This window comes from Uloborus diversus, chromosome 1 (genome assembly GCF_026930045.1).
Source record: "Uloborus diversus isolate 005 chromosome 1, Udiv.v.3.1, whole genome shotgun sequence".
In the NCBI taxonomy this organism is placed as follows: domain Eukaryota; kingdom Metazoa; phylum Arthropoda; class Arachnida; order Araneae; family Uloboridae; genus Uloborus; species Uloborus diversus.
In genome coordinates, this window is record NC_072731.1 from 121,939,605 (window position 1) to 121,955,826 (window position 16,222).

The following is a 16,222-nucleotide window of genomic DNA, read 5'->3' on the forward strand; positions in this document are numbered from 1 at the left end:
TCTCATTAAACGTTGAAAATATCCTTTCAACTGCTATGATGACAATAATGTACTTTTTTTAGAGGCCATTTTTATGGATGAATATGCATCTCAATTCCCCCAAAGAAGCAAAAATGTGTAATTACTGCGCATTTCGGTGGCTGTATGCAATCCGGGCTCTAATTGAACCAGTTTTTTTCCTATTAAATTAAGTATTTTGATCATCCCCCCCCCCAAAGATGGATTTTACTGATTCTGGTAGGTAGAAGTTATAGTTCACACAGTATCTTCCCCCTTTTTCTAAGTGATATTAATTTTTTTTTTTTTTTTTTTTGACTTGCCTAGATCAAAATTAAATTAATTCTTGAAGAATTACAAATAAAACAAATACGACTTATTCATGTATACTACTTAATTTTTTTCCAAATGGTAATTCCAATCTGAAAAATCAGCTCCTTTTTTTGCAATGACAATGTGTACCCCCGAAGCTAACTTCTGGGTACGCAGCTGAATAAATGAGTGAATAATTAAACGAAATGGGCCATTTCATTTTACCTAGCGTGTACCGAAAAATTGCATTAAACATTTAAAATCAAAACATGTCTAATACATTAACGAAATAAGTACTGCACTGGACATCAGTAGATCTCAATTTCTACTTAAAATGTAAATTAAAATAACTGCCATTCATTGTAATAAAAATTATCTTTGATAAACGACAAAAAATTACAATATGAGCGTCAAAATTTGAAAAAAAACTTGCAGTATTGTTTGCCTTGGTCTTTTGAACTATTTATTTAATTTTTGACTGGAATGAGCAAAATGTTTAAGAACATAGGTGAAATGTTGCTAGATAGGTGATAATGCAAACTGTGAGAATATTTTACCATTTCCTTTTACCCGACATTCCCCAACTTTCCTTTATTTGGGTTATATATATGTATATATTTTACTGTATTTGCTATTCCACTGTAAAAAAAAAAAAAAAAAAACACTACTGGCCATTAAAATTGCTACACCAGGAAGAAATGCAGGTAACAAAATGATATTTATTAGAAACATATATTATGTTGGGAATAAAAAATGAATAAATTTTCAAGAAATTTGGGTGAATAGACCCTGGGAAATTAATACCCAGAACTACCACCTCTGGCAGCAATAACAGCCTGGTCATTGAGTCATACAGAGATTGGATGGCATGTACAGGTACAGACACAGATGCAGCTTCAATACGATGCCACAGTTGATCGACCGTAGTGGCTGGCGTTTGCTGACGAGCCAGATGTTCAGCAGCCATTGACCAGACGTTTTCTATTAGTGAAAGTTCTGGAGAACGTGCTGAACAGGGAATCAGTCGAACATTTTCCGTATTAAGGAATGTCTGCACAATACCGGCCACGTGCGGACGTGCATTATCCTGCTGAAACGTAGAGTTTCGCCGGGCTCGAATAAAGAGTAGTGCCACGGGTCGCAGCACATCAGAAATGTAACGCCGACTGTTCATATTGCCGTGAATGCGAATAAGAGGTGGCCGAGATGTGTATCCAATGACACCTTATACCATCACGTCAGGGGATGGGCCAGTATGACGATGGCGAACGCACGCTGCCAGTGTGCGTTCTCCACGATGCCGCCAAACACGAATGCGACCATCATGATGTTGTAAGCAGAACCTGGATTCATCAGAAAAAATGACGTCTCGCATTTGGTACACCCAGGTTCGTCGCTGATCACACCACTGAAGGCACTCCTGTCTGTGATTCAGCGTCAATGGTAGAAGCAGCCATAGACTCCGAGCTGACAGTCCACGCTACTGTAAACGTCGCCGAACTGTTCGTGCAGACACTTGTTGTCTTGCAAATGACCTCATTTCTTGACTCAGGGCTCGTGACGTGGCTGTACGATCCATTTAGGCCATACGGATAACATGCCTGTCCTCTCGGCTGCTAGTGGTTATTGACTCTTCAGAACCAGCACGGCGATCTGTATTATCATCCTGAAACCTTCGAATCCGTGTTCTGCTAACCGTCATTGGATCTCGACCGACACGAGCAGCAATACTGCAATAGGATAAACCACAATCTCGGTGGCTGCAATTCAACCTCTATCAAAGGCAGAAACGCACTGGTAGGCATCACAACAATTTTCCACCACGCAACAACTTTCAAATTGAATTTGCACGTGGAAAATTGGCTGTACAATTTCCTTATTTAAACACATTGTAGGTGTCGCTGTGGGCAGGTGCGTGGTCTGAGTGCGCTGAAGAGCTAATCATTTGCATATCACATCATCTTCTTCCTGTCGTTTAATTTTCATGCCTGTACCATGTCGCCTTCTTGGTGTTGCAATTTTAATGGCCAGTAGTGTATAAGTTTACCAGCATAAATGGATGTAACGTTTCACGAATTCTGAAGTGTGCATTATCATTGTTTCAAAAACTCAAATTGTTGGAGGAACCTTGTGCTATGGTTTCTGTAGAATTCAAAGCGCATGCGTAAAGATCAGAATCGGTGCAGAGCAGGTAAACTCTAAGCGAAACGAAAGCCGGTCTTTTTGGTTGAGCGGTAAAAGCTCTTGCTTTACGACCTGTCTGTGAGATACACGAAATTTCAAGTATTGTAACCTACTGTTGTACTTTCAACTTAAAACGTATAGAAAGAAGTTATTATAGTCCGATCTCAATAACTCGAAGCTTTTATAATAAGAATATCCTTTTATCTCGAAAGTTACCTTGGGTCCCAAACTCTTGAGACTGTTGTGGAAACTTCCGATAGCTCGAACTACTAATAGCTCGAACGTTTTAGCCGGTCCCTTGGGACTTTGAGTTATAGAGAGAATACTTTGATCATTTATTATATCTGGATAATTTAAATTATCGAATAGTTAACTTGAAGTATGTCTACTTACTGTTAAAAATGAGTACCCGTTTAAGAAAGTCAGCTGAAAGCTTAATTTCTGCCAATGTGTAACCTTTCAAGCAATTTCTCTGTAAGCATACAGAAAATTCTGACGTAACCTTACGAAGAAATGAGTGAGACGTTCCGCTATAGTTACATTACCATATTGTAACCTTCCACAAGCTATATGTAAGTTTACACCAGTGACCAGTTATGCCAGTTAAGTTACTCCAGAGTAGTAGAGGCAGCTAAGTTGCCACCGATTTTATGGAGTAAGGTTGAACAAATTCTTTTACAGTGTCTGTATAGAAGAAAAAAAAAGATATGCGCAATGACTGCGGAGCGCTAGTACGTATTAGAGTCCTAATCAAAAATCTGAGTTGCAACTCTAAACAACTATTTAAATGTCGACGTGAATCATAACAATTCACATGAAAATCTTAAAAACCAGTCGATGTTACTTTCTCTTTTGCCGGATGTCAACGATATGCTTGTTTTCAAACCCAAACCGCTAACATATAACAATATAGCGAAGTGTCATTTGCAATGTTAGGGAGCCGGCGGGAATCGAACCAACGACGTGCACAGGAATGCCCGACCGCTCGGCCATGGACGTCCTGAAAATTTTAGAGAAGGCGGAGGGAAAAAATTGTAATCCTTAAATGATTTGGTTATTTGGATATCCGGTAAGACGCTACCCGGATAACCGTGTCTGCCCTGTAAACAGTGTCATCAAAAAAGCAGAATAAAATGAGATTTTTAATTTAAAATAAATCATTCACCTTCGACTGCCCGTTCTAGAGCCATAAATCCATAAAGAAAGATTGCAATCTTTGTCGGACCCAAAATACAAAATAAATGTAAATAAAATCAACAAAACTTCTCAATACTTTCAGGAGGATGCAATTTACCTCACATCTCGCCAAATTATACACATTTAAGCAGCCAATATCGCATTTGAGTAGCGTCATTTTTGAAGTGAGCATTGGAATTGAAGAAAAAACTGAACAATCTAAAAACGAGTTCGTTTACCATTTGGAAACAGCTTTCTTCGTTATTTTTTTCTCCCCCTTTCGTTTCATAATGATGCTCCGAGAAGCGCACGTAGTTATTTGCTTTTGGGTCATTTTTCTCGCTCTTGAAAATAGTCTACCGTTTTGCAGTAGTTGACTAAGTATTAAATAACAGTCTTTTCTTCTTTCTGAAAATATCAGGTGGTTTGCAGTTTAACAAGCTGCAGCTCAGATAATTCAAAAAGTGTTTTTCCGATTCTAAAAATTATTTACTGATGTTGTAAATAATTTTCTTTAAAAAAAAATTGAACTTTCTCTCATGTGAAACTACATATTTACATATAGATATAAATAATATACTATAGTATCCAAAATCCGAGTTTTAAAAATCCGAGGTTCCATTTAATTCGAGGCGATTTTTTTACATTATATTTTAAAAGTATATTTTAAAAAGTTAAATGTGATTCGCATTAAAATCTGGAAATTGAAATCTTTTGCTGTTATAAAATTTCCTTCCTTATATAATAATAAAATTATTAAAAAGTTTCGAATGGTCAGTGTCCACAATACAGGCTAAGAGACGTGAAATATTCATTCGTTACGAGAGAAAGATTAATATATGCCTTGCTTAGAGACAACCCAATGCGAAAAATTATCCTTATATATATAATAGCCGATGATCGACTAACGCGCGTGTTTCAACAATGAAACTCACGCCACGGCATGTTAATTTGATAATATGTTTTAGTAATATTGAACATGCAGGGAAAGGTTTTATTGTGCCAAAGCTCAACTCGATCCGGTAACTTAACTGTTTTACTGGTAAGACTGTGTCATTTTAGGGGAATGAATGAACGAAAAAGTCAACTATGAACGCTATCTACTGGAGTTTAGGGTTAATCCACTGGAGTTAGGATTAAAATTTCAACTATCAAAGTACCACCAAACAGGCAATTGCTTCGTTAAAATGTAGAAGAGAAGCAATTTTCACCCGTCATACCTTGACGGGCAACTTTCTACTCTTTATATATTAAGGCAGAGTTTCCCAAACTGTGGTCCGCGAACCCCCAGGGGTCCGCGAGTTCATGCCAAGGGGTACGCGGTACTATCCAGCAAAAACGTTAAATATAATTGAGATTGAAGGATGAGTATTTTAATTAAAAAAGAAAGCACATTTATAAGGAATAAAAAAGTTCTTGCTTAAGGACACAGTAGATCCCCCCCCTCTCGGAACTCTCGGAATTAAACGCACTACACATTAATTAATTTTGTTTACATGACGAAGTTCATATTGTTACAAAACTATATTAAGTAAAATGCAAACATTGAGGCACATTTTTACAGCTAGGATATTATACCTTAAAGTAAAAGACTTTTATTCTTAATTGAAATTCAAATAGAATTTTAGTTCCGTAACTCAAAATAATAATATAAGAAATAAAAACCAGATTAGAGCTCTGAAATATATACAGAACAATCTATACATATCTATAATAATATAAGATATCTATACATATAATAAAATATTATAAAATGCTTATCCAATGCACAGATTTGTTAAATATATTATCCTAATTGCCAAAAGTATTACTTTAAAGCTGTATCTTTAATAGAAAAAAATCCTTAGGGATCCTAATGACATGAAAACACACACAAACAAACAAACAAAAAAAAAAGATCATCGAGAAAAAGTAATTTAAAGTTTTTCCACATAGCGAGCATGAAATAAAACCACTCATAACTTTTTAAATAATTGAACTAAGCAATGAAACTTTTCCCCTGTGTTTGGATTAGTTTTTAGTTTTGAAATATACAATAATTTGATAATTTTTGAGATACATGTAATCCCTTAATTATCAAAAGTCTCCCGTCAAGGTATGAAGGGTGAAAATTGCTTCTACATTTGAACGAAGCCATTTCCTGTTTGATGATATTTTGATACTAGAAATTGTAACCCTAACTCCAGTGGATTAACCTTAAACTCCAGTAGGTAGCGATCATTGTTAATCATTAGTTCGTTTCTTCATTCCCCTGAAATGGCACAGTCTTACCAGCAAAACAGTTAAGTTACCGGATCGAGTTCAACTTTGTCACAATAAAGCCTTTCCCTGCATGTTAAATATTACCAAAACATATTATTAAATTATCATGCCGTGGCACGAGTTTCTTTCTTGAAACACGCGGGTTACTCGATCATCAGCTATTATTTATATGAGGATAGGCAAGCCGTTTTTTTTCCGTATCATTCTCTCCTCTGTTTATGAACCGATTTTCTTCAGTCTTTTTTTTTTTTTTTTTGTTCAGTAGCAATTGCCGAGGTTTAGTGTCATCAATAAAATTTTTTGAAATCAGATGCTAATTAACGGAGATATTTATTAAAAACGCATTTTCATCCTAAATGGCTCTTTCTACGCGAATGGATGGTCTATTTTTTTTTTTCAGCGTCAGTTTTTTTGTTTCCAATGCCAGCACGGAAAAAGTTTTTCCTATGCATACGTAAACAAAGAGTAGGGAAATACTATCTATTTGCATAAAGTTAGCACAAAGCAACATGGTATCCAAAATAAAATTATTCAAGCCAAGAATTTGACGATCACACCAATTTCTCAATGGGGTTGTTTCCTTCAGTCAAAAGTATTACTTTTTGAGTCACTGAAGTTGATAGAATAAGCAGGAGAAAAAAAATAATGTGGAGCCCGAAAAAACTTTTATTTTCTCAACAGTTATCTTTTATTAATTTTTTTGAATGCCGATTCTGGAAATAAGGCGAGGTCTTTATGACGTTACAAGTGATGTACTTTGGCCCGCTACTCCATTGCCGAGCTAAATGTTTACGCTTTGCTGTCAACCGCGTTTTCCGGTTATGAAAATTTGCACTGCTCGCTAATGGCATCAGTGAATGGCATTTCATCGCTTTTGATGCCATGTGCAGAAGCGTAAGAAATTAATTTCAATCTGCGCATCAATAAAAATAATTATAAAAAATATTAAATTTTTTCAAATTTTTTAAAAAAAGGGTTGAAACTTTTTTTTTAGCATATTCTTTCAGAAAAAAATACTTTAAAATTTCGGAAACGACCCCATTTCCGAAATATCATCTTTCATCCATTTATTTTGAGATAAATAGACAAAAAGCAAAATTGGAATAAATTATTACTGTTTGGTATTGTGTGTACCAGATATGCAGTAAACCTGAGTAAGAGTAGAAATAAAAATGTTGGAAATAGTTTTATTCACACAAGGTTTCTCGAACATTCATGCATGAATATGACCGAATTTTGACCATATCACTGGGCGAACACGAGTATATATAAAATAGCATTGTTTACAACAAAGATCGAGTGAAGAACTCCTGTATACAGTAAAAATAGTAGACGGACCCAAACATCAAAAAAAAAAAAATATGTTTAAACCTGTTGCAAATTGTTTATTATACTCCCAATAAGAACAGGTAAAAAGTCCCACCCATTGTGCGTCTGGTTTCGGAATGAGGGCCATCTAAAAAGTCCAAACTCCAAGTAGTGCGATGGTGCACCTCCTCCCAAAGCTACAGCACCCCCCCCCCAAATAATACCCCAATCCCCCCTTTTCCCAGGAGCGGATCCAGAAATTTTTGTAAGGGGGGGTCAAGTTTTATAGATTCAGCATGTTATACCTCCTATGTAAAAAGTGTCAGTTAAGCAGGGTGGCTATACCCCCAAGAATAATGGTGCACCCCCTCATATGGAACGGAGCGCCCCTTACCCAAATGAGATCAAAATCCTTTCAAATTGCACCCCCCACCCCTTAAATTTGTCGATACTGCGGCATGGATCATACTGCTTCTTTTGAAAATGACCAAAAAACTTAAAATAGCAATAGTCCAGTAATCAAACTCAGCCAATCCATTGAACCATGACTCGCTTAGAAGAAACACCTAACAGAAGCAAGAAAGTTAAAAAAAAAAAAAAAAAAGTTAACATTGATTCCTCTATTAATTTTTCGGATCTAAAAAATTGAAGTTTAACATCAATCATAGTAAAATTCTTATCACAGGGGGGTCAGCTGACCCTTTGACCCTCCCCTGAATCCGCCCCTGCTTCCATTTCAAGTAGAAGTATTATTTCATGTAAATTTAAAATGCATTAAATCAGGACTGTCCACCCCCCAAGAACAGTAACTCACCTCCCAAAAGGAAATAATATACTTAAAGATTCCCTCCCCCCTCTGATGGCACATTTGATTAAATGGCCCGAAAAGTACGCTGAACTTGGTTTTTTATCCCTTTTACTAAGTCGTTTTTTTTTTTTTTTGCATATTTAAAGTCAAAATTTTTAGTTTGCGTTGTAACATGCATACCTCAAATACGTCATCAGATTGAGATAAAATCTCCGTCAGAACTGGAGTTTTTAAATGATTTCTCCTAAGCTTGTAACAAAAGCCTTCGTTGTAAAGATCTTTTTTGGAATCTAGACTAGATCCTCGGCAAAATCGTTATTGTTGTAGCTATGTCTAACACAGTTCGTGTATATAATTGAGCACTTCAGTCCACTTTCAGACTTTTCAAACATTCACTATATCCATTGAACCCCTCAGAGCAAGCACAAGAAATGAGGCGCAGAAAGTCTTCTAGAGAAGAAGGCCTGGCTGTTGTAATAGGACGCAGATTTTTTTTGGTGCTTTCTCCTTCTTTGTACCCAACAAAAATGACCTTAGCTTTCTCATACCTACAAGTGACATATACACTGCATTGCTGGCATATTTCCTTGAAGCGTGCACAGATCATTACCGAAAAAAAAAAACACATGATGCAGAAGGTATCTTCCAACAATAACATATATGACACCAGCTGTTTTTTTTTTTTTTTTGTGACAGTGGATGGATCTTTTGTGCTTCAGATAATAACACTTTAACGATACAGGATTTCTTTCCTTCTGAAACCAGATTTATCGAATACTGATGGAGGATCAGCGCACAATTCGTACTAGAAGTTTTTAGCAATTTGTTGTTCCATCTATACTGTTCACATCATTTGGTGTAAAAGATGGTTTGTGCTTGCACATTTTTACAGATAGTAACTACTGTCGTAACAGAAGCTGGAGACATAACTGCATACCTCCTTTAGTAAGAAATGCCACTTTTTTTTTTTTGATTTATATATCCTTTTATGTTACTACCCCAACGTTAAAGGGCTCATCACATTTCCCCTGATAATCAGCGACCGACCAGTATCGGCGAGAAATACCACTACCAACTTGAGTCAATACCCGTAAAGAAGGAAGAGCAGTATTTAGCATTCTACTATTGTATTGCTCATTGCTCTTATCAAGAATTCTTCTATCGTTGAATCACTACAGGTTCTGGACCCCCTAAATTTGTCACTGCGTTGGATCGTGGGGTAGCTGATGTAACACCTGCATCAATTTTTTTTATCGCATAATGTACTCAAAAGTTTCATATAGTGTTGCAAGTGTAAGTACTTAGCATAATTCACATAACCAGCTGCGTAAAAGAGAGGCGGCTAGTTGTTTGCAAACGAGAACATCCACCAACTTAGAGGACGCAGAATTGCAGCATTGCCCGTCTCACTATTGGCAATTTCGGTTTATTCCCCCTTACGGTGATGGCAAAAAATTATAGAAAAATTGAAGTATTAATTAAAAAAAGGAGGTAAACTCTTCAGTCAATTTGGACTTTTTCTTAATGCTGCACAGGGATTTTGTTTTAGATATCACTTCAGCGCTCTCAACAGTTTAATAACTCCAGTCACAATTAAATTGGCTTCTGGGCTCGCTTAGATCTTTTAGAATTATCCGTTTGACATTACTATATCATTGTGTGGCATTTTGCACTTCGGAAAAGTTTAAAATCAGTGAAATTTTTTCGTGAACTTCACTGCAATCGTTGATTTTATAATGCGAATTCGGGGTCCCCCCCCCCAAGCGATGGCGCACCCCTCAAGAGTGACGGAGTACCCCTCCAGAATAAAATTCCTCAAAAAAGAAAGAAATACCTCTTGAAAAAACTGCCTTAAAAATTCTAATGACGCAATCTGACCATGGACCTCCCCTCCTCCCGCCTGTGCACCCCGGTTAATTAGCATTTTTTCCTATGAGAGTTTATTATTTTACTATTACCGACTGATTTCTGTGACTTTTGAGTATTTTTTTAAGTAATAGAAACTACTTTTATTTAAAAAGAGGATTATCACCCCCTTTCCCCCAAAACCCGACGCGGAAAGTGCTGGGACTTTTTACCAGGGCTGCGGAGTCGGAAGGAAAATGGCCGACTCCGACTCCTGGATTTTGAATCGCCCGACTCCGACTCCAACTCCGGATTTTTTTTTAATTGTATTTTTTCAACTCCCTCTTTCCCTTCAGGGGAAGGGGGAAAACCTCTAAAGAGAGATTGAAATATTGATTCCTGTTTATGAAAATTTCACATTTTGTTTTTTATTGTAAACCCAAGACGCATATAACGTTGGAAATTCAATTTAAAAATCAAATTTTCCAATAGTTACGAGTTAAAAAGTGAGATGACTTAAAAATCCTTTTTAAAAAATTTGAAAAGGATTATCTGTTATTTGCCCCCTTTAATGTTTAACAAATAGATATTGATCAAATCGTGTGCTTTCAATTTTTGAAAGCTGTAACTTGGGAGGAAAAAAGCTTTTTTTTCTAAATCCAAGTTCTTGAGAGGGGGTGGTTTGCCCCGGGTTAACACCCATCTGGTAGATGACACCTAAAGTTAATTTCAGAGTTTATAAAAAATATAAATATTTTAATTCTGAAAATTTTCGCGAATATATTTTAAATTATATTTCATCAATAAAATTTCAACGAAAATATGGCACATATACGTCAGGAGCTTATTTTACACAAAATGCGGCGGTATACAAATTTGTACGAATAGCTTTTACTATACTTATATTTCTTCTTCGCTAAATTCTTAATTTAAATTTTATTGACTGCTTTAGAATTAATCTTAATGTAAAGATTTTAAGATTAACTTCAATTATTGAGTATTGTAATCAAGAAATCATTTACACTTATTTTGTTCCATACTTTTTAGTGAGAACCAAACTTATAGAAATAGTCTTAATAAAGAAAAAAAAAACATTAGATTATTTCATCGACTCTTTTGGATTCGTGCTCTCGCGCCAGAACTTTGAATATGCCGATCACCCTTAAACGTTTCAACCTTAGCTACGGGCCTCGACTTACTAATTTGTTACGTTTCTTTTACTATTTTATAACTGAGATCGAACAAAACACTATATTTCTATTTTTATTTGAAAGTGATTACTTGAAAATTTTGGGCAACAAAACCGTTTGCTGACAGTTGCTGTTAGTTAAGTTAAAAAGCAAGCAAACTAGGGGACGGCTACATAAAGTTCGGTAAGCATTCAAGCTAGTTGATTGCCATAATGGCTGTTATTTTCTCATTAGTATCTTTTTATACATGTAATCGAACCAAATGGTAGTCAGTATTTAAGAAAATGCAAGGAGAGTCAGTGAAAAGGAAAGAAAGAAGCCCAGAGTCGGAGTCGATATGTTTTGTAATGACTCCGACTCCGACTCCTTTACCGCAAATTCAGACCGACTCCGACTCTTCGACTCCGACTCCACAGCCTTGCTTTTTACCCCTTCTTACTGGAAGGGTAAGAAGTAATTTGCAACAGGTTACAACTTTTTACTTCCTTTTACAAAAAAGGAAGTATTGTATTCGCGAAAAAATTTTCACTCAAAATTCGCCCTTAATTTCCATTTTGCTCACCCCCAAATGAATGTTGAGTTTTTTTTTCGATTCGACCACATGCGGAAAAGTGCCTAAGAATGTATAGACACGCGAAATATCCATTTTGACCATCACCGAGGTAATTACAACGACTTTTCTCGTGACGTCTGTATGTATGTGCGTATGTGTGTATGTGCGTATGTGTGTATGTGCGTATGTGCGTATGTGCGTATGTGCGTATGTATCTCGCATAACTCAAAAATGGTATGTCCTAGAAAGTTGAAATTTGGTACATAGACTCGTAGTGGGGTCTAGTTGTGCACCTCCCCTTTTGGTTGCTTTCGGATGTTCCTAAGGGGGTCTTTTGCACCTTTTTGGGGGGAAATCATTGTTAATATCAATGCAAACTTAAGTGGTGTTACAATTTGGCGGACACTTGGCGATATATCGCCAGTCTTTTGGTCGCCAAGTTTTGTCGCCAACTTGGCGGAAAATTTGGCGATTTTTTTTTATCTGGTTTTAATTTGGCCATCGTTTTTAATATTTAGAGATTAAACTATTGAATCACATTAAAATTGCCAATAATGGGAAAATGACATTAAAATGGAGTAAAAGGAAGTCATGTGAGGCACACATCAGCTCGTTTTTTTTGGATGTTTGGGTTTGGTCATTTTTTGGCCTAATTTTACTGTACTACTAGGGGAACATACGATTGCAATCAAAAAGGGAGGTGCACAACTTGACGCCTTACGAGTTGTATACACGAAATCTAAAAACTCTACGACTAACTAATTTTGTCATTTTATGTTACTCGAGATACGCATACATACAACATGCAGATGTCACATAAAAACTTGTCGAAATGGATTCGGGAGTCATCAACATGCATTTTTTGATTGAATACAAGTTTACATATACACATTCATACAGAAATCGTGAAATTTTTTTTTTCTCAATTTTCCATTAATCGGGGGAGGGGGGATGGAAATATATGTTGAATTTTGCGCGATATATTTTTCGTGAAGACAATATCTCTTTTTTTTTGTGCTAGGAATTAAAAGATGCACGATCGAAACATCAATGTGGCTTGAAAAATGTTTAAATGCCTCTGTCAAGGAAATTATGCTAATTCATGAAAAATTAGTTGCAAAATGAGTTTCTGAGAATTGGATCAATATTTCTCGAAACGTTTAACAGCATGATCTCACTCAGATTATAGCAAATAATAAGTTACTCAGTGATGGGTCCTGTAACATAAACCGCATGCGTATGAAAAGAGGAGAGGGAAAAACCCTCTACTAGGGAAATTTAATCCCTCCAAGTCAATTCAAGAAGTGAATGAAATGCCTGAGAGGATTTCGTCTTTGATGGATGAGCTCGCTTTGGCTTGACTCAAGGCAACTCGAAGTTAATCGTTTAAAGTTCGCCGATTTTTACAACTGCGGAGAGGTAAATGTCAATTATCGTTTAAGGAGGGGGTGAGACAAACCTTGCATCATTGTCAAAGCTAATCGCGACACATGTCGGCAGTGGGATCAATCGAACAATCGGGAAAAAAAGAACTTGGGCAGACGATTCTTGAGATGTTCTGATGTTGGCGTCGCGCAAGCTTCAGGGGAAAAAGCTACTTTTTTTATTGTACAGGTATTTAACACTTACCTGATGGTGTTAAACGGTAGCAACTGGTGGTCATTGAGAGCGTCATAATGGACGAGATAATGGCCGCCTGTGAGCTATTAAGCAACATAAAGCGAGAATTTAGAGTGGCCCTAGAAGGAAAAGCTTTATCTCTGAATTACCTTTTAATATACCTATGTGTTAAGCTTTGAGAATATAAAGCGAGTTATTTCAAGGACACTGGGCCGAAAGAACTACTATTAAACAACTCCTCTAATCATTGATATAAATGCGTTTCTCATCCTCCGATGAAAAAAAAAAAAAAAAAAACTGCTGGGAGGTGGTATAAGAATCAAGAGGGTTGGGTCATTTCTTATTGTAACTATGTTCACTTAGGTTGTACATTAAGTGTAAAGGTATACTATTAACACTTAGAAAAAACAGAGCTTAAATAAGAGAGTTTGAACTTGTTTGCAGGATGTCTCTTAAAGTTATCAGAAATCAGGTAGAAAAAGTAAAATTTTTCTCTTAGTACTCACTGAGCTAGGATAAGAACCAGTGAGCTGTTCCCAAACGGAGCTTTAATCGAATTAAACTCAACTTTCAACAGTTCGAAACGCGTTTTTCCTCATAATGTCATAACAACGTATTCTAAAGTTCGAAGTTAAATTATTCTTTCTTGTCAGGGGCTACTAGAGATTGAGTATACTAAAAATTAACTCCGGGGGTCTTCATGTTGCTGAGATACAGAGGGGTGAAAAACCCAACTTGTTCTGTCGTGTAAACTGTACTTAGTCGCGTTTATTTTCTTTCGTCTTTCTTGGCGGCGGATTTGCTTTTGTTGGCTGCTGACGTTTGGTTTTCTTTCCCGTGAATATGCTGTTTATTTATGGCCAAGGACAGCTTTCAGCAGTTTTTATGGTAAATTAGAGTGTTTCAATTTCGTCTGGTGAGGGTGACATAATTATTATGTCACGTGAAAATGAATATTTCTTTGGATGATAATAAATTATTTTACAATGTTTTTTTGATAAACAATGTTTTGATGTTTATTTAGGTGTATGATTATGGTAAAAAACATTGTGCCAGGTTAGTTAAAAAAGAACGTTGAAAGTGTTTGTATAAAAAGTTGGAAAAATTCAAGCCAAGGGAATCATTTGCAATCAGTTCAAAGTTAAAACTGAAGGATGAATTTCGTTCGCTCATTTTTCTTCTTCAAGCTAGTAACCTAGCAAAATAAATGCTCATGGCATTTCGTGAACTTTTTTAAACAGCACTCTTCTGAGGAACTACCATAACGGTAACAAATTCAGAGGAGACTACAGAGGGAGAGTCATGAGGGTCATGATTTTGACTCCCTCCCCCTATACTCAACACTATTGTGCATCCACCATTGTGTTCGAACAATTTATGAATAAAATGTAAACGGTTGCAATCATCTTTTTAATTCATTAATATTTTTTTATAGCAAAAATTTGAAATACTACCAGGGTTCATACACTTGTGGTTAAAAAAAATTTCCTGACTTTTCCAGGTTTTCCAGGTTGTTTTTTTAAAAATTCTAGGTTACTCGCTCCATTCAAAATTAAGTTTAAATAGCAATATTTTCAAAACAATTAAAATTGTTTAAAGTAGCAATGCGGAAGAATTGAAACTTTTCTCCTTAGATTTAAAAAAAAAAATCTTTTTTTTTTCTTTCCCAAATTTTAAGTTTTTTTAAACACTTTGTTCAAAATTGTTTTAATTGATTTACTAATTGTTTAAAACAAAGTGCTTCCAACTTATTTTAGCGTTTTCTCGATGTCATGTGTCATGAGTAATATTAGCGTTTTGCTGTAGTGGAGCAGCAATCTTTTTGGATTCGCTTTTGGTCTTTTGGTTCACAATACTCCTTTTTATTTTCTTATTAGTATGTAACACAAAACATATTGAGCAAAATACAAAGCTATTTTTCAGTATAAATATGATTAACTTGTTGCATCGATCGCCATACCAGAAAATGCATAATAACAAAATCAACATCCGCCGATTATAGGCCAATGCCAATAATCTTTTTTTTCTCTTTTGCTTATTAAAGAATGCTTCCATTAAAATTTTTCTTTTCTAGAAAATAATTAATTTTTAAAAATTCATAATTTGTTGCACATTTTATGTTACTTTCAATAGTTTACATAGAGATAAACATCCAATTATGTTTTTGGAAGTTTACGTCTACTTCCATCATGCAAACGACCAAATATGGCGACTAAATGAAAAAACTTAAGATAATAAGTTGATTTTTGAATTTGTAGCACAAAAGTAGTTATAAATAATTAATTATCCTTAAAAAACTACAGTTAAGTCAAAATAGTCAGTTTTTAGCACATAAGGGTCTAAAGCAATTAGAATAAAAAAAATTGTTCTGAAGATAAATTTTCGCATTTTTCAAGAAAATAATTATGAATTATCCGGAAAAAAGGCACATTTTGCGTTGTTTTCAATAGTTTGCATAGCAATAAACATCCGATGTCTTTTTCGGGAACTTCGGCACTTAGAAAGTCTTGTGTACTTCCATCTTGGGAATGACCAAATATGGCGGCTGCGTCCAAAAATAAGAAGTAATTTTTTGAATTTATAGCGTGAAAACAATTTCAAAATAATAAATCTTCATGAAATTACAATTCAGTTGAAAAGTTTTTAGCACAAATTGCATCCAATGTAATGAAGATAAAATTAAGTTTTAAGAACAAAAATTTTCATTTTTCAAGAAAATTATTTAAAATAATAATAATAAAACAATTTCCAGCACATTTTGTGATACTTTCATTAATTTGCAGTTAAAGAAAACATCCAATTATGCTTTGCTTTTGGAAACTTTGGCATTTAAGGATCGTGTCTACTTCTATCTTGTGAGTGACCAAAAATGGCGACTACGTTTCACACGTAGCTTAAAAGACTTTCCGATTAAAAAAAAAAAAACGATTTTCCCAGATCACTCCCACCCCAATTTTCAGGACTGTG